Below are 23,698 nucleotides of genomic sequence, written 5' to 3'. Positions count from 1 at the left end.
AGTACATGAAGTCTTGTGAAGAAGCTTTGCTAGCTGTGGTCAGAGGAACATTGGACTGCAGAAGGACAATGAGATGGTGGAAAGAGCCTCTAGTTAAGGAACGCAGGCATCTTCCAGGGGCTCACAAAAGCAAGCAAACAGATTCTCCCATGGAATCTGTGAAGAACTGTGGCCAGCAAAAGGAAACTCAGGCAGTGAGGACTGCCTTGAGCACTAATAATGAGCATTTGGTGCCAGGAGTGCTCCCCAGACACTACCATAACTGAAAAGGCCCCCCAAACTTTCAATGTCCCTGAGGTAGTGCAACCCAGTCCTAGCTGAGAATCATTGCATTCATGAACAGCGGCTTGTCAGAAACATTGAGAATGAAATAATCAGATTCTAAGACAGAAACTAAAATATTCTGATTGATGTTAATAATTACTTTTAATGTACTTGTAGGCCTTATTTTCTATTATAAATAAAATATTCAAAATTAACACACATCATATTATTTATGTATTTCAGTGAAATACATGTGGCAAGCAATTTTATTCCTTTCTGGTCAATTTCCTTTCCAGGTCAGCTATTCATAACCCATCACTAGAATGGAATCTACACTTATCTTAGCCAAAAGGCTGAGAAGCAATTAGAATGGAATCTAATGGAAGCCAAAGGGAAATATATTTTTTGACTCTAAAAGAGTATATGGGAGGAAATGTGGCACAGCAGGTAAAGCCACCATTTGGGACACCTGGTCTGTCACATATATTCCTTCTACACCTAATTTGGTGAGGGTTTTTATAATAAAGGGGTTTTATATTTTTTAAGGTTTATTTTTTATTTACTTGAAAGCCAGAGTTAGAGAGAGCGAGAGACAGAGAGAGACAGAGGGGTCCTCCATCTGCTGGTTCACTCCCCAAATGGCTGCAACACCTGGGGCTGGGCCAGGCTAAAGCCAGAAGCCAGGAGCTTCATCCAGGTCTCCCAGGTCAGTGCAGAGGTCCGAGCAAAACTAGGCCATTTTGGAGTGCTGGCTCAAAGTCCTAGCTGCTCTGCTTCTGATATAGGTTTGTGCTGATGCACCTTTAGAGGCAGCAGGTGTTGCCTCAAATGTTTGTGACCTGACCCTGACACCCACTGCCAAAATCCAGATGGAATTCCAGGCTTCTATCTCTGGCCTGGCCCAGCAGAAGCAGTTACAGTCATTCGTGGACTGAAGAAGAAGTTGGAAAATCTGTCACTCTGCCTTTCAATTAGATTAAAATAAACATTTTTTTTTAAAAAAAGAAACACACTCATTTAAAACCATTTAAAAATAAATTCAGTATGATGAACTTCACTCTCAACAATTTGATTTTGGTATTGTGCTGAATTATAATTTCACATATGAAATATGAAGTGGAAGATTTTACTGTAGGGGCTGGCGCTGTTGTGTGGTGGGTTAAGCTGCTACCTGAGACACCAGCATCCCATAAAGGCACCAGTTCAATTCCAGGCTGCTCTGCTTCTGATCCAGCTTCCTGCTAATGCACCTGGGAAGGAAAGGAAGATGAATTTGGTCTAGCCCAACTCCTGCTATTGCAGCCATTTGGGGAGTGAACCAGTTGATAGAAGATCTCTCTGCCTCTCCTTCTGTAATTCTGCCTTTCAAATAAAATAAATAAATCTTTAAAAAAATAGATTTTGTTGTACACACCTAAGGAGTTAAAAAGGAATAATATTTTGATATTTCAAAGTTGAATAGCTTTTTTTAAATATTAAGTGACATAATATATGTGAGGGCTTCAAAAATTTCTTCAAAAAATGCAAATCGAAAGGAAGGGTAGAGGAGGGAAGTGTCACTATGTCCCTAAATCTATATATAATATATTAAATTTGCATAACTTAAATGATTTTTTTAAAAAATACATATTTTCCATAAATTTATTGATGGAAATTTAACTTCTGTTAATGTATTTGTATCATCTTAAAATGACATAATTATTTTTATGGTCTTGCAAATAATGAGACTTTAAGGACCTTTATAGAGCTTAGCAGGAACAGGAGAGTTGGTCAGTATCAGCACTTCAAAACTCTGCCAAAGAAGGATTCTGTGAAAAATCAGCAATTTGGGGCTTGGTTTTCACTTTTGCTTGGCCATTCTGGTTATCTGAAGGTTTATTTCATTATTTACATTTGTGACTCTAATACTATACCAATGAAAGTACATGTAGGAAACTGCATGAGACAGGATCAGGGCATCAGGTTGAGGCAGGAGACAGCTGCAGCTTAATTAGGGAAGCAAAGAGAGAGAGGAAAATTCCGAGAGCTTCAAAAGGTAAAAACAACTTGTTTTTCTACTTGCTTCACATAGGATAAGTTACTTAAGGTTACCTACATAGGGTTAATTTTGGGAAACATCTGTACAGTGACATTTTCCAAGGATTAACAGATGTCACAAAACTGCTAATTAAGTTAAATCCTGAGGAATATCTCTTCAGATGAAAAGGTTATACAAAGACCCATATGTATCACAAAGATCAAAACAGAAAATTCCATCAACTAAAACAAACAAAAATAGATGCCTGAGATCCACCTTGGTACTGTAAAGAGAAAAAGCTATAGCCACAATCTTCCATGAGAACTTCTAGAAAAGAGAAATCAGCTCCATGACAGCATCAGCCCACCTTCAAGACTCCTTACCTAACAATCAGCCTTATAGAAACCTCTGCCCCAACAGTCTCTAGGATCCTTGAATTCTTTCAAAATAAGTAAATCTAAAAAAAAAAAAAAGTTCTTTCTGGCTTACTTTTCCAGCTTACTCTTCTCCCAATCTACATAAATGGCAACGTGTCAGTTAAATTTGCAGAAGTGGCTGCTTGAAAGCATGTCTTCAGCCAGTGCTACTTGTCCCTTTACCCTTATTCAAGAACCTGCAGTGCTTATTGCCAGAAACATTTTCCTCTTTATTTACCTGTTTATATAAAGGCCTCTCACAGCTTGGAGAGAGGATGTCTCTCTCTGGTTCAGTTGGACAAGCCTCAAAAGATTCTGGCACAAGGAAAACACTAAAAAGATACATAAAAATCAATAAATTAAAAAATCAATAATTAATAAAGTAATATTGTAAGAGGCTCATCCAAAATACAAAAGGTGAGGCCAGCATTGTGGCATAGTGGGTAAAGCTGCCAACTGCAGCACTGGCATCCCATATGGGTGCCAGTTCAAATCCCTGCTGCTCTATATCTGATCAAGCTCCCTGCCTAATGCCCCAAATACTTGGGCCCTTGCACCCACATGGGAGATGTGGAAGAAGCTCTTGGCTCCTGGCTTTGGACTGACCCAGCCCAACCACTGTGGCCATTTGGGGAGTGAGCCAGTCAAAAAAAGATCTCTGTCTCCCACCCCCCCCAACTATACCCCATAACTTCACCTTTCAAATAAATAAAATCTTTAAAAGGAAAAAAAAAAAAAAAGGTTTCCTCATAAGGGTTCCTTCCCTTGCCCTGTTAGCAAAAAGAAACCAATTTCTTCAACCTTGTTATATGTCACTAACCACATGCAAATTGTTTTTTGAGAGGACAACTGCTGCTTCTTTCAAAAATATCTCCTAGGACAGATGTGTCCAAGTATAACAATGCAAAGATATGCTATCACTGATCACAAGAGCAGATCACCTGAGAATCTTCCAGTGCACAGAAGAACAAACATACAAAGCCATTCCTGAAAGCCCAAGACTCCTCCTGAATTTTCCCCAGCTTCTGCTTCTGTGCCTATGGCAAAGCCTTCCCTGAGCAACAAGGAAACAGGTGGTTTGGGACAAGAGCCCTTACCTCCTATGCTGGCCACCCAAGTAAACTCTTCTGTAAGAACTAGTGTCTTGGACTTGCCCTCTCATTTCAGTGGTAGAGTCTGAAGAAGACACACAGAAGTAACACCTCACAAAGAGAAGGAAAAGAACAGGTCATTAGCTGGGATACCAGGTTTCTGAAAGAGAGAGTATCTTTGGTATCTGTCACTTCTTGGCATCCTTCAATAACACCTTTGTTCATGTCACTGTTTGTCAAGGAAACCATTTGGCAAGTGACAGGTGGGACAAAGGTGAAGGCTGACCTAGACAAATCCTCACCATATGCTGCCATGTTGGCTGTCCGGACGTGGCCCAAAGGTGCAAGCAGTCAGGCATCACTGCCCTACAAATCAAACTCTGGGCCACAGAGGAAACAGAACCAAGACCCCTGGACCTAAGTCCCAGTTAGCCCACTTGGGTATGATTGAGGACGTCACCCCAGACGCTCACACAGCACCCACAGGAAAGGCGATAGTTGTGGTTGCTGACTCACCAGATGGCTTTCTGTTAACAAACTGCCATGATGGAAGCTAAAAACAAACTGGTGTCACCAACTATGCCTTATAAAGAGCACCAGTGAGAGATGCCCTTCATTCAGTCCAACATGGACTCTGACACTGACAGCTTTAAGACCAGTGACTTTTACAAATCATTTTCTCCTAAATAATGTAAATTGTGATTCAGTTTAAGAGTTTTAGACTTTTAGACTACCTAGCCAAGGAACATCTTTAGAAGAGTTTTCCTAATGCTAATTTCTAACTTATTGAGATATTATGTGAGGATATTTACAGGTGACCTGTAATGGTCTGAGTTGCTGATTTTCACTTTTCAGATCCTAGGCCTTCTAAGATTCTTTTTTCTCAAATGCCTAAATCTGATCAACTTACACCAAAAAGTTTTATAAAAGAGAGAACTAATGCTGTAAAAAGATTATACCAAAAATGCTTTTGCATCTATCTGGAAATACGAATAAAATGTAATAAGACAGAATGCTGACACTGGAAAAAATTCTGAAATTTATAGGGATGCCGGCACCACAGGCACTGGCTCCCAGAACTTTTATCTTAGAATTACATACAATACTATACTAATGTAGAACAACTTTGCATGACTCATTTCAAGACTTTACTTCTGGGCTGGCATTATGTTACGGCAGGTTACATATCTGGGTGCCAGTTTAAGTCCTGACTAGGTTTTTTTTATTATTATTAATTAATTTATTTGAAAGGCAGAGACACAGAGAAACAAAGGTAGAGGCAGAGAGAGAGAGAGGTCTTCCATCCGCTGGTTCACTCCCTAAATGGCCACAATACCTGGAGCTGTGTTGATCTGAAGCCAGGAGCCAGGAGCCTCCTCCAGGTCTCCCACACAGGCACAAGGGCCCAAGGACTACATGCATTTTTAGATTTATGCAGACTTTTATCTTTGCTGGATTCTTAATTTCATCATTGCAAGTCAGGTTACTTTATTAATTCTTAGCACATGCCAAGTGTTTAAAATCGTACCCAATTTCATTATAACGTGGTCTTTCAGTTGCATGTAATTCAAAAGTTCTTAAAACCATTAAAGTTTATTAATCCTGATAAGCAATCCTTACTAGAAATAAATTGTAATAGGATTATCTTCTAAACATAATCTACCTGGAACATATGTGTAAGAAAATAAAGGGTGGGGGCAGACAGGGAATAAAATGTCCAAAAAATCTCCATCCAAAAGCAGTATCTCTGGGTCTGGTGCTGTGGGGTAGCAGATAACACTACTGTCTGCTATGTCAGCATCACTTATGGGTGCCAGTTCATGTCCCAGCTGCTCCACTTCTGATCCAGCTCTCTACTAATGGCCTAGGAAAAGCAGTAGAAGATGCCCAGGTGTTTCAGCCCCTGCCACCCATGTGGAAGACCCAAAAGAAGCTCCTTGCTCCTGGTTTCAGCCTGACTCACCACTGGCCATTGTACCCATCTGGGGAGTCAACCAGCGTATAGAAGATCTTTCCATGTCTCTTCCTCTCTATCTGTAACTGACTTTCAAATAAGTTATTTTTTAAAAAAATCCAATAGACCTCAATATTTACATCAATCCTTATTTTGTAAATGAGCCTTTCTGACTGCCTGATATCAAGGTCCCCTGCCTTATACACCTCAGGTCTCTTTGTAAATGAGTAATACATAAGGCATTCATTGCCTTGTCATTTTTAATACAGAGAGGAAAATATCAAAGAGAATGTCCCACAACAAAGCACTTTAGCATGATCACTGAGCTGTTAGATAATATGGGCAAGAGCAGACCTGACCAGAAGCTTCCCATTGGGAGAAACTGACTAAGAGGCCTCCAGAGTTACAGAGGGAGGAGTGTTTTGGTTCTTTCCACATTGCTGAGACCAAAAGAGATGAAAACCACCCAACAGCCCAGGGAGCAGTGGTGACTGAACAGAACTGCTTAATTCTTCCACAAACCAACTAGAGGGCTTTAAAAGTTAAGCAGCTAAAAGCAAAAGATGTAAAATATATATACACACAAATGATCTCACTAAGTAGAATTATGAAGACAATCAAATTTCCTATATAAACTACTTTGAGAGGCCAGCACTGTAGTATTGTAGGCTAAGCCTCCACCTATGGCACCAGCATCCCACATGGGTGCCAATTCATGTTCTGGCTGCTCTACTTCTGATCCAACTCTCCGCTTATGGCCTGGGAAAGCAGTGGAAGATGGCCCAAGTGCTTGGGCCTCTGCATCCACATGGGAGACCCAGAGAAAGCTCCCAACTCCTGGCTTCTGATCAACCCTGCTCCAGCCATTGTGGTCATTTGATGAGTGAACCAGCAGATCAAAGACCTTTCTCTCTCTCTCTCTCTCTCTCTCCCTCTCTGTATCCCCACCTCTCAAATAAACAAATAAATAAGTAAAATCTTTTAAAAAATAAACTACTTAAACTATAACACCTTCAGGTTAAACAGTATTTCCTTACACAAGGCCAAAATACATTCTGAAATGTGTTATCTATAACAAATATCTACCTTTTCTACAGTATAGAAATATAAGCTGATATCATCATCATACGTTTTAAACAGAGTATCATGAAGATTATATAAAGTGTATTATGAAGATTAAATAAAGTGCAGCATTTAAATAATAAAACTAATTAATGGATATTTATTTTACAGAAAAATATAGATTATTTAAATTTGTGAAGCCATTTTAAGAGTACACAATGTTGGCAAATTCAGCTACATTTTCATTATAAATGGCACTCAGACCACCCTGTAAAGTGTTCTCTCTGGTACAGAATTTACAATATGACTCTGACATCCCTCTGCAGAGATCATCCTTGTTATTTTTGGATTTTACAGTTCCCTGCATCCTGATTCCCTTTATTGTCATAAGAATATAGACCATAAATGATATTTCTGGCCTCCTGATATTGCAGATCTAGTTTGAGCATTTGATCTAGTGATTGCTCTAGTGATTAAGATACAGATTTAAGATGCTCTTGTCCCATATTAGGTTATCTGGGTTCAAATACTGGCTTGTCTCCCACCTCCAGCTTCCTGTTAATGTGCATACCAGGAGATACCAAGTTATGACTCATTTAATTCTGTCTCTGCCACTTACATGGAACAAAAGCACTGTGCTTCCTGTCCTTGGCCTGTGCACTGCAGAAATTTATATATAAGTTGGGCTGGGAGGTGGGAGACTTATCTGTTTCTGTTTCTCTTATCTCTGTCTCAAATTAAAAAAAGGTGTCAATTGTCTGTAAGTACCTTCCAGCTAAAATTTTTTTTAAAGACTTATTTATTTATTTGAAAGTCAAAGTTATACAGAGAGAGGAGAGGCAGAGAGAGAGAGAGAGAAAGAGAGGTCTCCCATCTGCTGGTTCACTCCTCAGTTGGCTGCAACAGCCAGAGCTGCACCGATCCCAAGCCAGGAGCTTCTTCTGGGTCTCCCATGTGGGTGCAGGGACTCAAAGTCTTGGGCCATCTTCTACTGCTTTCCCAGGCCATAGCAGAGAGCTGGATTGGAAGTGGAGCAGCCAGGTCTCAAACTGGCACCCATATGGGATGCCGGTGCTTCAGGCCAGGGCGTTAACCTGCTGCACCACAGTGCCAACCCCTCCAGCTCAAAATTTTAACAAGAGTCAAGAGAAGTTGATTGTTCACTCAGCCTATCATCCTTTGCAGCTGTAGATCTTATACAGATCAATGTGCTTAGTCTTCTAATTTCCAGCTTTTCAACTAGATCCACAGCTTTTTAAAATTAACACTTTGGGTGGTTATAAGGCTTACCTATGGTCCCCAAATAACTTACGTTTAAAAATTAAACAGATCAGGGCTGGCATTGTGGCATAGCAGGTTAAGCTGCCACCTGCCCCACTTCCAATCCAGCTCCCTGCTAACGTGCCTCAAAGTGCAGTAGAGGGCAGCTCAAGCACCTACATGGGAAACCTGAAAGAAGCTCCTGGCTCCATGCTTTGGACTGACCCAGCTCTAGCCATTGTGACTATGTGGTGAGTGAACCAGTAGATAGAATATCTCTGTCTCTCTGTGTAACTGACTTAAAAATAAATATTTTTAGAAAGCTAAACAACCTTAATTTTTGTATTTTTAAAATTATATTAATTAATCTACTTGAGGGACAGAGAGCTTCAGATAGAGAGGAGGGAGTCCTACTGGGTGGTTCACTCTTCAAATGACTATAATGGCCAGGGATGGGCCAGGCTGTTATCTAGAGCCATGAACTCAATTCAGGTCTCCAAATGGGGTGATGAGAAATCAATGACAGGTGTGCATCAGCAGAAAGCTGGAATTTGGAGAGAACTAAGACTCAAATTTAGACACTCTAACATGGGATTTAGGTGTCTCAGGTACTATCTTAACCACCAGGCCAAACGCCTGCCCCAGATCCTAATTTAAATCATATTTTGGCTGCTTACTAACAGTGATCGTTGATCATAATCTGTACTCTCTTTATCTAGTTTTCACTATCTGAAATGAGATAACAGAAATATAGTTAAGCTCAAAATATGCACATAGAAGTCCAGTCAATAGGTAGTAGGAATGCAAAATTAAGGTTTTGGCTGAATGAGTTCCACTTGACTACAGAGTATTTCCCTCTCAGCAGAGCTCACACATGAGTGGATCTAAAGTAGCAGACACTGACGTGCATACAAGAAGCTGACCACAGGGTGCCTCCACATCTTTCTCATCATGTACTGCTCACGGGTTACATGTAGCTGCCTCACACTCTGAGATGATCACAGTGCTGTCTTGATTGAGTCCCAAATCCAGTATATCCTTTCAGTCATTAGGCTTATTCTTGAGTGAACAGACCTCTTGAAAAGCACAGTAGGGAGGGGAAATTAAAATTAATGGAAAATCATGGCTATGACATCAAAACAGCATCCAATAACAATGAGTTACATTGATTGACTGAGTCCATAATCAGATCATTTTACCATAGTAGTCTTCAGTCTTGAGAAAAAGAGCTAAAGGAATGTTCTGAGTGTGTGTATGTGCACATATAAAACTACATGACTCATTCCCTACAAACACTCATAGAACTTTCTGCAAAATCACTAGAAGTTCACTACAAACACTAATGGGGTAAGACAAAGCCTTGCAAGCAGTAAAGTCTTGATATTTACCTTCCTTCTAAAGGAAACACAATGACTGTGTCCATGGCTAAAGTGAAGTGCTGGAGGCTAATTCAAAGCACATCCATTGAATTCTGCATGATATACTTTGTCTTTTGAAGCACAGGCCCATAGTAGGCCTCCTCCAAGAAGTTAAGCACAGAATTTGAGTCTTATACTAAGCTTCCCAAGCTAAAGTCTTTGCCATACAGGAACCCCTGAAAATTCTACATTACAAAGCTGCAGACTATCAGAGCCACATTTTGTGGGTAACATTTTCATATGTTTAGTCCACATATATAAGTATAGCCTGCCTTTGTTTTTTTTATAACATATAAAAAAAAAAAAATGTAGCATCTGTGAGCAATATACAAAAGAAATCTCTTACTGCATTGAAGTGTGTAATTCTAATGTAATCTGATTGGAAAGGACACAGAACTGACTCACAGTCTAATGTGTCAGCAGCTAAAGGCTCAAAATAGATAAAAAAATAAAACCCTCTTTGGTAGTAATGCTTGTCCAGAGCCCCCTTCTTCCTGAAATGTTCATTAGAATACTGCTAATATTAATCTACTATTAGAATAATAGGATAATAATTCTAATATTTTTATAGATGTAATCTTTTATTAACAAAGCACACTTCACAGTTCCTTGGTGCTTGTATTTTCCCAGAATAACCAGCACATAATATTGAAGAGCAGTGAATTTGGGGGTAGTATATTCTGATTTCCTACTATCATTTTAGGGGTGCTGTGTCTAAAGCCTTAGCAACAACAACAGAAAACCTGAAGAACACATCTCTTCATTCTGAGACCTCAAAAGTATCTGGGAGATAAGTGGTAAGAGATAAGTGGTGTCACCTCAAAAAGACCCACATAAGGGCAGGTAAAGCAGGATGGACCATTAAGTATGACTTCAAGTGACTTTCAATTGCTGTTTCCAGTGCTGTTACTTGACGTCTGAGGATGTCTACTCTTTGTCACATTCTGACATGAACATGTGCATTCTCACCAATAAGGCTGTGATATGCCTACAGTGAGGACATTCTGGCCAGGGGCATTCCTGTGCTACAGACTGTGCTATAGACAAAGGGACATTTACTGTAACACATCATGCACCCTAATGAAGTTGCCATAGGCTTTGACAGATTAAGGGGGAACAGACATGTAAGGGAAAGAGATGACAAAGTGCATGCCTAGTACAAGGCCAGATGAGAGAGTACTCCTAGGAGTCTATGTCCCAAATGACTTCTCCATTGCACCTGAAAGTATAGAGCAACTGAGCTAAACTGTTATGTGATACCTGTGTTCTCAGCCTTCTCAGTAAACTCATTTCCCTTTCAAAATGAAAACAAAAGTTCTAGGGTCTGATGGAAATGTAAAAACACAGAAAGGTGACAATGGTCTAAGGGCTGGGACCAGGAGATGCAAGCTGGAGGGTTCTGTTTAACCCATACCAACACTGTCACAGCAGCCTTGGCATGTGGAGGGGAGCTCTATGCAATAAGAAAGGGGCAGGTGCCATCCACATGTCTACACAACTGACTTATTCCTGCACAATAACCATCTTAATTATAGTCATGGGAAGGACACAAGTGAAAGTCACTTTTCACCAAGAGGAGGGAGAACAAAAGGGGAATGCCCAGAAGAGGGGGACAATGACACAAGGAAGATTGTGACAAAGACTCTCCTTGGAGAGGATATGTGTAGGTTTTGGAGAGAAGGCTGCTAAACACTGAGATTCTGCCCTCTAGGGGCATGACACTGGTGTGCTGATCCCCATATTCAATGCCAGGGAGTGACTGGAATAGCATGAATGCTAGAAAACCAGGGTCACCAAGGATATCCTAGCTCTGTCCCATGCATGTATCTGAGCTCTCCACAGGGCAGTTACCATCCTTGGCAAGCAAGTATATCTGTATGAAACTTCCCCAAACTGCTGGTGTACTTTCAACACCTTTCCCAAACATTTCATCTACCCCTTTCCTATTGTGCTTCCTGCCTCCCTGCCCTGCCCCAGACATGTCTCCTTAGGAAGAGACTGCCCTGAAGAAGCAGGGATCCCTCAGAAACTCAGGCCTCAATATCACCCCCACCTCCCTAACCCTTGGGATGAATCCAGAATGAAGAAACCAGTGCAGGGTACCTTACCCAGGAAAATTTCAGACAGGGAGTAACTTTCAGCAGATCCAGTGAACAAGAGGCACAGCACCATCCCTGCCTGCTGCTGTGTGCGTCAGAGCAAGTCAGGGCCTGGGGCTGGAGCATAGGACTGTGGCATGAGCATAGGAGATGCAAGATTCCTGCTCTGAAACTTTTGAAGAAAGGAAATGGGTTCATTTTGGGTTAAGAGTAAAGAAAGGAGGGTGGAGGACAGAGGGTCAGGGAAGGAAATGCATTTTACATTAAAAGGAAGGTTTGAAAAATTGGCTCTTCACTTAAAGACATAAACAGACTTTGGAGAGTAGTGTTGGAAACACAACTCACTGTGTACAATGGAACTGCAATAAAATTGTCAATATATTTTTCAGCAGAAACTCTGCAGTCCAGAGGGAGTGGTATGGTTTATGCAAAGTCCTAAAAGAAGTAAACAAGAAAATGTGAATTAATGTATTATTTTCAGTGATCCTGTATTTCAAAAATGGAACATAAACAAACTTTATTAAAAAAAAATGGTAAAGGTGTTTATCACCGTTCACTGGAAAAACTGCTAAAGGAAATTCTTCAAGGGAAAGGAAGAGGATACTAACCAATATAAAGAAATCATGTGAGGGGCTGGCGCTGTGGCTCACTTGGTTAATCCTCTGCCTGCAAGTGCCAGCATCCCATATAGGTGCTGGGTTCTAGTCCCAGTTGCTCCTCTTCCAGTCCAACATTCTGTTGTGGCCTGGGAGGGCAATAAGGACAGCCCAAGTGCTTGGGCCCCTGCACCCGCCATTAGACCAGGAGGAAGCACCTGGCTCCTGGCTTTGGGCCAGCACAGTGCCAGCCATAGTGGCCATTTGGAGAGTGAACCAACAGAAGGAAGACCTTTCTGTCTCTCTCTCTCACTGTCTATAACTCTACTTGCAAAATAAATAAATAAATAAATAAATAAAAGAAATCATGTGAAAATACAAAGCTCTTCAGTCAGTGTGCATTCAGTATCAGATTCAAACTACTAATATTGTAATGATGGAGGACTGATAAATTGTATCACTAGTAAAAAGTCAAAAGACACTCTATAGGGGCTGAAGCTATGGCATAGTGGGCTAAACCTCTAATTGTGGCACTGGCATCCCAGGTCAGCAACAGTTCTTGTCTCAGGATCATGTCTCGGCTGATCTGCTTCTGATTCAGCTCTCTGCTATGGCCTGGGAAGGCAGTAGAAAATGGCCAAGGTGCTTGGGCCCCTGCACCTGCATGAGATACCTGGAAGAAGCTCCTGGATCCTGGTTCCTGGCTTCAGATCGCCCCAGCTGCAGCTATTGTGGCTATTTGGGGAGAGAACCAGTGCACAGAAGACCTTTATCTCGGTCTCTACTTCTCTCCATCTGTATCTCTACTTCTTAAATAAAATAAATAAATCAATGAATAAATAACTATAGCTGCAACATTTCCTAAATAATACAAAGTATAAGGTGAAAATGTGACATTCCAACATAAAATGTAGGAGGAGGGTGAGTAAAAGGATAGTCTGTGAATGATATCAGAATTAAGGCTCTCAACCTAGAGGTTTTTTTTTTTTTTTTAAATAGAAGAATTAGGGAAACTACTAGGCAAACAACTATATCATGAGGGATATCCTAAAAGTTCAGGAAAATGTGTAATTTCAAAATGCTATGCAAATATTTCAGAATATTTTTCACCAAAATAAACTTATATTTTAATTCTAATTTCATTAACTTTTTGAAATAGCCTCAGAGATAACAAAAAGATTTTTTAAAAGATTCAAAGTATATCACTACAGGCCGGTGCCGTGGCTCAATAGGCTAATCCTCTTCCTGTGGTGCCAGCACACTGGGTTCTAGTCCTAGTCGGGGTGCCAGACTCTGTCCCAGTTGCCCCTCTTCCAGGCCAGCTCTCTGCTATGGCCCGGGAGTGCAGTGGAGGATGGCCCAGGTCCTTGGGCCCTGCACCAGCATGGGAGACCAGGAGAAGCACCTGGCTCCTGGCTTTGGATCAGTGCAATGTGCTGGCCGCAGTGCACCGGCCACAGCATCCATTGGAGGATGAACCAATGGCAAAGGAAGACCTTTCTCTCTGTCTCTCTCTATCTCACTGTCCACTCTGCCTGTCAAAAAAAAAAAAAAAAAAAAAAAGAAGTATATCACTATAGAAAATCATCAAGTCATAAAGGATATAGGTTAGAGATGAAAAAAAGATGAATTTATAAAACAATAGTATCAATAAAATAGTAATAAATCCTCACCTGTTAATAATTGTTTTGAATGTAAATGAATTCTCTAAATAAAAGGCAAACAATGGATGGAAAATAAAACAAAAAAAAATAAAGATATGACTATATAGAGGCTACAAGAGGCTCATTCACTTTAAAGGACATTTATAGATTGGAAATGAAGGGCTGGAAAGAGATAATCAATGTAAATGAAAACCAACAATAATCAGAGGTAACTATAAGTCAGATCAACTAAATCAGACTTTAGGCCAAAGCTGTAAAAAAAGAGACAAAGGTCACTGTATAGTGATAAAAGTATCAGTTCATCAAGTGGATATAAAATTATACCCACACCTAAGCTCAGAACATCTCTCTCTCTAAAACACAGGAATACAGGTAAGAAATCTAAAGGAAAACAGACTATCACACAATAAAGGCAGGGATTTCAAATCCCCATTTTCAACAATAGATCATCTAGATTGAAAATCAACAAGAAAACATTGGGGCTGAATTATGCATTAGGAACAAATGGTCCTACCAGACATATATAAAACATTCTGGGGGCTGGTGCTATGGTGTTGTGAGCTGAGAATCTGCCTATGGCACAGGCATCCCATGTAGGTGCCAGTTCTAGTCCTGGTTACTCCTCTTCTGATCCAACTCTCTGCTATGGCCTGGGAAAGCAGTGGAGGATGGCCCAAGTGCTTGGGCCCCAGAACCCTGAGGGTGACCTGGTAGAAGCTCCTGGCTCCGTGTAGGGAACCAGACCGGAGGAACCGTGCCCCTAAGATGGCGCCAACTCCCTGCTTCCGGGTTCTTCCTCATCTCAGGGAGTTCCCGCTCTTGCTCGCTCCTTCCCGCCTTAGATTTCCCGCTCTAGCTCGCTCCTTCCCGCCTTGCCACGAGATTGTCCTATCCCCGCGCTTCTAGCCTATCACCTGATTTGTGACGTGTATTGTGCATATAAACCCTTGCTACGCGGGTGTAAGGGAAGTTCCTGCCCAGAAGAGATCGAAGCTGGATCTCCTGCTTGCCGAGCAATAAAGGAACCCCGTGCAAAGTGTTCGGTCTCTGTCTCTTGCTGGACGAGGACGGCGCCGAGCAGCTGGTGGCCCGTACGGGGAACTTCCTCTACGTTGCCCGGAATCTGGAAGAGAACCTCTCTGGATACCGGAAAGATTGGTCAGAAAAACAGCCCCGCCGCCGCAAGATACACCTCTATCACCTACGGACGACATCTCCCCCGAGATAACCGAGATTACCACGCTCTCACAGGACGACAAATTGCAACAAAACAACGAGACGTGAGATGCACCCCTTCCGCTTCTTCATACTGGCAGCGGCTTTGCTCCCTGGCTCTTATGCGGGCTTTAACTCCAACCCCACTGCTTTACTGCAGAACGTAGGCAACCCTTGCGACTGCAAGGGGGGGACCAGCAACACCGTACTGCAGCGTACTCACATCGCCACAGCTGATTGTGGGGACAAAACTGCATATCTGCCCCTCCAGGGGATCCCCGGCCTACCACGCGGCTACATATGTGTGCCCAAACCCCGCGTTTCTGATCCCCATAGCAAAAACCACTCCTGTCCTTGCTTGACCTTTCAAGAATCCATGCACAGCTCTTGCGATTCCTCATACTTCCAATGCACTTCTGGCGGTCAGTCGTACTATGCCACCCAGTTACAAAGTACTCGCAGGTCCTCTAGTCCTGACCATTTGCCACAGGTAGTCCATTCATCCCCCTACCTCTCAGCCCCCTGTGTTGGTACGCCTGGACAGTGGGCGTGCTGGCGCACTACGGCACCCGTGCATATCTCTGATGGCGGAGGCCCACAGGACCAGCTCCGCCACCAACAGCTAACAAAGCGTTGGAAAACCCTCTTTTCTCCTTCTCCTTTGCTGTATCACCCCTTGGTCAGGCCTCGACCTCATTCTGTGGCCCTTGATCCACAAACTCAGGATATTCTTGAGGCTACTCACAGGGCATTAAATCTAACCGCCCCCAGCTTGGCTCAGGATTGTTGGTTGTGCTTGGCCCTAGGGACACCTTACCCGCTAGCGATTCCTGTCTTAAATTCTTCCCTTCTTAATCTTACCACTGACAATTGTTCTGCCACTCCTCCTTTCCCTGTACAAGTATCTTCTCCTCTGAATGCCTCCTGCATTACTACCAATTTGAACTCTACAGACGCTGTTCCAGTAGGAATTTCCCTGTCACTATGCAACTACGAAGTACTAACCGTCAGTCCGTCTCAAAGATGTGCTCCCCCTGGCCACGTGCTGGTTTGCGGATCTCATGCCTACTCCGCGCTTCCCTTTAATTGGACTGGGATCTGTGCTCTTGCCATCATTCTCCCAGACATAGAGATCATTCCGGGAGACCAGCCGATCCCCATACCCGCCTTGGATACCTGGCCTGTTCGTACAAAGCGAGCGGTCCACATGGTACCCTTGTTAGTAGGCCTTGGCATCGCTACCGCCGTGGGTACTGGTACGGCGGGATTAGGAGTTTCCTTGGATAAGTATACCAAACTTGCACATCAAATGATTAGTGACATGGAAGCCGGATTCCTTCCTTACCTTCTCCCTTTCCTGGGACCGTTAATATCTCTGTTCCTATTGTTGTCCATAGGTCCCTGTGTACTTCGCTGGGTGAGCTCCTTCATCAACAACAAGTTGGAGAGCGTCAGACATCAGTTCCGCGCGGCAGCGTATGCTGCTCTCCATCACCGTGATCCGGATGCATATGCCATGCTGGCTCGCATGACTTATGAACGGGTCCATACCAGCGATTAAAACCCTCGTCCCCCCATCCCTACTCACGCCTCACATATGGACAATGCCTCCATCAGGCACACACCTTCCTCGAGTTGTCTTGTTCCCCCTCTCATTCATTGGGCTGTATCACCCATCCCTGACGGGGAGCGAAAACTGGGTATGCGAGACCAAAGGTACTGCAGCAGGAGTCCACCCGGGGGTCCCGGGGGTCCTGGGAGAGCATATGCATATGCATGCAGGTTCAATTCCCAGCCTGCCCCAGCAAAAGGGAATAAAAACTGATCCCTAACGGAGACATCAGGGGTTGTGGCCAGGCCCTTGAAGTTCCGTAACTAACGGATCACAAGCACGCTGGGTATGCACCTCTACTCTCTGCCTAGTAAATATTCTCCCGGCCCTCATGAGCCAGGGCCGTCGGGGATGTGATTTGTGCAAAAACAAAAGGAGGGAGATGTAGGGAACCAGACCGGAGGAACCGTGCCCCTAAGATGGCGCCAACTCCCTGCTTCCGGGTTCTTCCTCATCTCAGGGAGTTCCCGCTCTTGCTCGCTCCTTCCCGCCTTAGATTTCCCGCTCTAGCTCGCTCCTTCCCGCCTTGCCACGAGATTGTCCTATCCCCGCGCTTCTAGCCTATCACCTGATTTGTGACGTGTATTGTGCATATAAACCCTTGCTACGCGGGTGTAAGGGAAGTTCCTGCCCAGAAGAGATCGAAGCTGGATCTCCTGCTTGCCGAGCAATAAAGGAACCCCGTGCAAAGTGTTCGGTCTCTGTCTCTTGCTGGACGAGGACGGCGCCGAGCAGCTCCGGGCTCCGGGCTGCAGATTGTCTCAGCTCCAGCCATTGCAGCCATTTGGGGAGTGGACCAGCAGATGGAAGACTTTTCTCTCTGTCTCTCCCTTTTTGTAGCTCTGCCTCCCAAATAAATAAATAAATAAATAATTTTTTGAGATTTAAAAGCAAGATTTATTAGAATCAAAGACCTCATGATAAAACTGGAAGCTCCCAAGGACAGGTACTTCTGACCTTGCTAAAGGTAACTTTTGGGATAAATAAAATCTAAAAAAACAAAAACAAAAACAAAACATATTTTGTCCAAGAACAATACAATAAAATCAAAAGTCATCCAAAGTACACATAGAATATATGTGGTCATACATTAAGCCACAAAAATAATGTCAACAAATTTAAGATTAAAATCATATCAAGTATAATTTCACACCCTAGTGGTCTGAAAATAGAAATTAATAATAAGTGAATTGGAAAATTTACAAATATGTAGGAACTAAGCCATATACAACCCTATACAACTACAGGATCAAAGAAAAACTAAAGAGGGAAGCTAAAAATACCTTGAAGAAAATAAGGAAACACAGCATACAAAACTAATAAGATGTAGCAAAATATAGTACAATATCACCACAACAAAAAAGAAGATACCAAATAAACAATTTAATTATCTAATGTTATAGCTCAACAAATTAGGAAAAACACTAAATAAGAAAATCATCAGGAAAAAGAAATGACAGAGATTAAAGCAGTAATTAAAAATACATTGCAGGGGGCCACACTGTGGTATAGGGGGAAAGCTGCTGACTGCAGTGCCAGCATCCCACATGGGCAATGGTTCTAGTCCCGGCTGCTCAACTTCTGACCAGCTCTCTGCTATGGCCTGGGAAAGCAGTAGAAGATGGCACAGGTCCCTGGGCCCCTGCACCCACTTGAGATACCTGAAATAAGCTCCTGGCTCCTGGCTTCAGATCAGCCCAGCTCTGGCCACCACAGCCAGTTGGGGAGTGAACCAGTAGATGGAAGACTTCTCTCTCTCTGCCTCTGCCTCTCTGTAACTTTGCCTTTCAAATAAATAAATAAATAAAAAGTTAAAATAAAACCCTCATTTAAACATCATAAAATAAAACTACTTATGACTGAATTAACAAATAAGGAAAACAATCTGTATACTCAAAAGTGTGACATATGGATAAAGGAAATTGAAGACAGCAGAAACAATGGAAAGCTAATCCATGTTCATAGATCAGAAAAATAATACTGTTAAAATGTCCTTCCTACCCACACAAAACAATGTAGATATTCCATGCAATCTCGATCAAAATTTTAATGTCATTCTTCACAGAAACAGAAAACATATTAAAATTTGTATAAACAGGAAAGACTAAGAATCGCCAAAACAATCTTGAGCAAAAACACCAAAGCTAGATTTATTACAAAGCTACAGCACGGTACTGGCACAAAAACAGAAACATTGACTGATGAAATAGGATGGAAAGCCCAGAAATAAACCTAAAAATTGACAGTGAACTCATTTTCAAATAAGGTACATAAATGTAGTGAACATAAAATGTAGTAAGAGTAGTCTCTTCAACGAATACTGCTGAAGAAAATGTGTCATCCACATGCAAAATAAATTGGATACATCTAAATATTTATATGAAATCACTAAAAAATAGATTTCATGCTCAAACATAAAATCTAAAACTACAAAAGTACTAACAGAACAGGAAAAAGCCCCAAGACATCAGTCCAGAAAATGATTTATTGGATGTGATGCCAAAAACCAGGCATTAAAAGAAACACAGATTACTGGGATTATAGGAAATTAAAAAAGATTTATACTGCAAGATAAATGACAAAGTGAAGAGAAAAGCCACACATTAGAAAGAGGCTAACAACAAATATGTATAAGGGAATCTAAGTACTCAAAATAACTCAAATATCTTTAATAAAATAGGAAAAGGACCCACATAGACATTTCTCAATAGAAGATATATAAATGGTCAACATATGAAAACATCTTTGATATTATTAATGATGAGACACAAATAATACAAAAATATTGCATCACTTTTCACCTGACAGAATAGCTACTATCAAAAAGATGCAAAATTGTAAGTGTTCATAAGTACAATAGTCTCATTGTACATTGTGGAAATGTAAATTAAATCAGGCAGCTTAGAAAGTAGTATGATGTTTCCTCTAAAAACATAACATAGAACTTGCATTGGATGTATTAATTCCATAACTAAGTACATATTTGAACGTGAAACCATTATATTTAAGATATAGCTGTACTCCCATGTAGAGTACGTAAGACATAAAAACTATGAACACGTTCACCAACACATAAATGGACTTAAAATGTATTCTACTCAGGTTGAAAAAGAAGAAAATTCTGCCACATGACAAGATACATGAACAGAACACATTACGTTATGTGACACAAGTCAGGCACAGAAAGGCAAATACATTATCTTGTTTATATCTGAACTCTGAAAAGTCAAAATGCATATAAGATTCACTAAGTCATAAAACAGAATAAATAAATGTTAAAAGGACTGAACTCACATGAGGTATTTTCTGATTATGATGGATCACAAGAGAAAATCAGGGGTGCACATTTGGCCTAGTGGTTAAAATGCCACTTTAAATGTCCATGTCCTGGATTTGAGCCTTGGTTCTGCCCAATATTCCAGCTTCCTGAAAATGTGCACACAAGTGATGGATCACGTACCTGAGTCTCTTGTGTGCATGAGAGACATGAATGGAGTTTCAGGATCTGGGCCTCACCCTGGTCTGGCTCTGGCTGTTGTGGGCACCTAGAGAGTAAACCAGTGAATGGGAGATGTTTTAAAAGCAATATCTGATATCAGTAAACTACCCTTCCACCTTAAGAAACTAGAAAAATTGGAAAAAGCTAAAGCCAAACCAAAGAGGAAGAAGAAATATAGAGAGGAGAGTGGAAAAAGACAAAGAAACAGTGCAGCAGTGGCTACTTGCAGGTAGGGAACCAGGGGCTAGGGATGATGGCACACTGTGAGATCTTTCTGCCCAGCAAGATCCTGCTCTCTCCGCACCCAGCCATACTGTACAGGATCTCTCCTTGACCCCAATTTGCTCTACTCATTCCTGTCTCACTTTTGCATTCTGCTGATTCCTCTGGGACAGCCATGATGCTCACAGAAAGGCCATGCAAGATTCACAACCCACTTACTTGTGTCCACCCAACTCCTGGCAGGCTTGCTTAGCTTGCAGTGTCAAGAAATGTGTAGTGTGTAAGCCAAGTTCACACGTAAGCAGCTTGAGCATGTTTGAATCCCCTGGATACTAACAGTATATCTACAACCCTGGTAAGAGAAAGAACTACACTACTCACTGATAAATTCAGAATTTCTTCATCAGGAAAATGATCCCCATGTCTCATCTGGAGACCAAGGAGATATGCAAGGATCTTGATGAACACTGTATGAGTGGTGATCAAGAAAGGCAGAGAAATCACAACCCTAGTCCAGTCACAGGAGCAGCTGCACACATCTCAGAAAGCAAAAGCAAATGAGGTCCTACCCACTGCCATTGGTGGTTCCTGTACCAGGTGACCAGGTACTGAAACTGCTCCACCTCAGCAGACAGATCAGACTCACAGTGTGGACAGAATGTGTGCAGCCTTATCCATAATCCATGCTGCACTCACAGTGAGTCCCATCGTACCCAGTCACTCCCTCCCTCTACCTCTTGACCTCCTTTTGGAGACATGCAGACTCAGGAAGAAGGCCCTGAAGTCAGTACCTTCCCAAGTTAGCCTGGTTCCAGCTCTGTCCAAATATATGCCTCCCCACTTCAATCCACTCCTGACCCCTCTCGGAGCCTGGGTCTCCTCCCAACTGCCTGAAAGATATTCTGGGGAGCAGAGATACTCTGCAAGACGCTTGTCTGATATAAAGCAGTTCCAGGACAGGACCAGTGCTTTTGGATCATATCTTCCCAGCTTGGTGAAAAATTTAAAAATGAGGGTCGATATTTGGGGCACCCAGTTTGAATAACTAAAGCTTCCATGTCCAGGTCCTACTTTTGTTTTCTTGCTTCTTTTCTGTTTCCTACCCCTATTTCCTTGCTGTTCTCCATCTATAAACCCCATGGAGAGAGGCCACTATGTCTCCTACTATGATCTGCCAGCTCCCTTACACTAATTTTCACTTTATTTGTGAGTTGTAAAATAATTGATTTTTCTCAGTCTCTAAAAAATGACAGTTAAATCAAGTCTAAGGTAACAATAGCTACCTTGCCTTTGTTTAATTTTTTACAAAACACAAGTAAGCATTTATTTACCTTTAAATATGTTTATTCTTGTATTGGAGGTCTGCATCTCATGACTGCATTTGGGGGGTCCTCCAAGGCCATGACTAGGGCTAACGTGCTTTTCCCAAAGGGTAGCAGTGGAGGTGGGAGGGTGATTTGCAGGACCGTCCTCAGGATGCACAAGAAAGGCGTGACCACAGCTAGAGCACCCATCAGCATGCAGCCCGGTCATCTGGGAAGATCTGGGTGAAGTGTCCGTGCTGACTGGGGATGTGCTGAGAGCTAAGCTAAAGGCAAATCCAATCAGAGTTCAGAGAGGACCTTGTGGTTGGGAAACAGAATTTCACAGCAACTTTAAATGAAACTGAGGCTCAATATGAAGGGGTATAATGACAATAAAACGACTAAAATCCAAGTAAAACTACTATAGCACCACACACGACTGTCAATATGTACAAGGGTATCCAAGAGGGTCAGAGAAGGAAATAGAGGTCAGACTCGGACCAGGATTCCACGACTAACGGGACTAACCCGTTTCAACAAAGTGTAGACAAAAAATAAAACACCGGCACAGTCAGTGACAACAGAACACGAGGAGGATGGATGCACACAGGAGAGCCTACCATGGAGACTGCAGATGCCGGTGTCTGACGTCTGAACCAACTCTCCTCAGGACCGGGACCGCAGGACGAACCGGGAGAAGCGCGCAGCACCTCCGCTGACTCCTCCTAGTCCCAGCCTCCGACTTGGAAGGCGCTGACGGACCTGAGAGGCTCAGGCGAGGGCTTCTTCCACCACCACAGCTTTATTCCTGGCTCCAACTTGGAGGCCACCTCATGGCGCCTAACGCAGGAACCTGTTAGGAGGGGAAAGAATCCTTAACGCCAGGCTCCCGGCCACCGGACCGCCGCCGCGCGCTTTTCGCCAGTTCTGCTGCGCCTGCGCGGAGAGGCCGCAAACCCGGCGCGCTTGCGTCACTTCTCTCTTCCAAGTTCCCAGGGCTGTGCCGCTCTGCACCTGCGCGAGACAGCCGGCGGCTCAAGTTGCAGGCTCCCGGGCGATACCTGCTGTCAGTCAACGGGTCGTTTCTCCGCGCTCCCTCCTCCATCCCAGTCTCTCAGGGAGGTGCGGAGCGGCCTGGATCCCCGGGTTCCTGCCCACGACCCGGACGGCGGATACAGGTCCGTCCTGAGGACGAGGGCTCCGCCTCCAGCCTCCGCTAGTTCCCATCCTCTCAGGGCAGAGTGTAGTGGCTGCAGGAAGAGCCCCTCCACCATCCCCGTTCCAACCCTCAGCCACCAGGGCTTCCCCTGCTGCTGAACCCCTTGCCCTCTGCTCCCCTTCTCTCTCCACTCGCTGCAGATTCTGGGAGCCCGTTCGGTCTCTACCCGCGGTGCCCCGCACCCTACACTTCCCTGCTACCCCTACCTTTAATCGGGCTCAGGCCACTGTTTGAAGGTCACTCTCTGGGTCCCCTACACTTACCCCGTAATCACTTGCAGACTCTGGTGGTCCCTCACCTCTTTTCCAACTCAGCCCTTACGTACTTGTTCCTCCCCATCTTGCTAAGCCCCTTGGGTTTTTGACTTTGCAGATATCTTAACAACTTGCCCCTCACCCTTCTTTCTCTTCCTAGCCTACCCCTGAATTATTGCATCTCTCCCTGGTTGGCATTCCAGCTCTCTACTCCACCTCATCCCTCCTAAGGGCTCTCTCAGTCCCGCGCTGTATTCCTAGTGCCTGTTTCCTGTGTTGCAGTCTAGAGCCAGGCAGTTCTGGTCTCTCTGAATATTACAATTCCTGCCGCACTGTGGGGCTGGGAGACAGACAAGTGCACTGAGGGAGGAGGGGAAGCATTTATCCTCTTCAGAAACTCAACTGAAAAGAGGGTATTTATACATGTGGGCAAACACAAAAACACTGCCTGCCTACACTCTGTCTGGAGGTTTGGAAAAGCTGGGAGTATTTATATGGTCATTTAAGGGGTGGGGTGCCCTGGAGATCTCAC

The 23,698-nt window shown here is 43.0% G+C and overlaps 1 long non-coding RNA gene across 1 annotated transcript; it reads right to left on the bottom strand.

The window, feature by feature from the left end:
• Positions 1-18,675: 18,675 nt before the first annotated feature.
• On the bottom strand, positions 18,676-22,617 carry LOC133755127 (uncharacterized). Its single transcript, XR_009865362.1, has 3 exons — positions 22,314-22,617; positions 21,721-21,977; positions 18,676-20,213 (listed from the first exon to the last, which is right to left on the bottom strand). It is a non-coding gene; the product is annotated as an uncharacterized LOC133755127 (long non-coding RNA).
• Positions 22,618-23,698: the final 1,081 nt, after the last annotated feature.

Source organism: Lepus europaeus, unplaced genomic scaffold (genome assembly GCF_033115175.1).
Source record: "Lepus europaeus isolate LE1 unplaced genomic scaffold, mLepTim1.pri SCAFFOLD_3_1, whole genome shotgun sequence".
NCBI classification, from domain to species: Eukaryota; Metazoa; Chordata; class Mammalia; order Lagomorpha; family Leporidae; genus Lepus; species Lepus europaeus.
The sequence above is the reverse complement of the archived record's forward strand: the minus strand, read 5'-3'. Positions and strand labels throughout refer to the sequence as shown.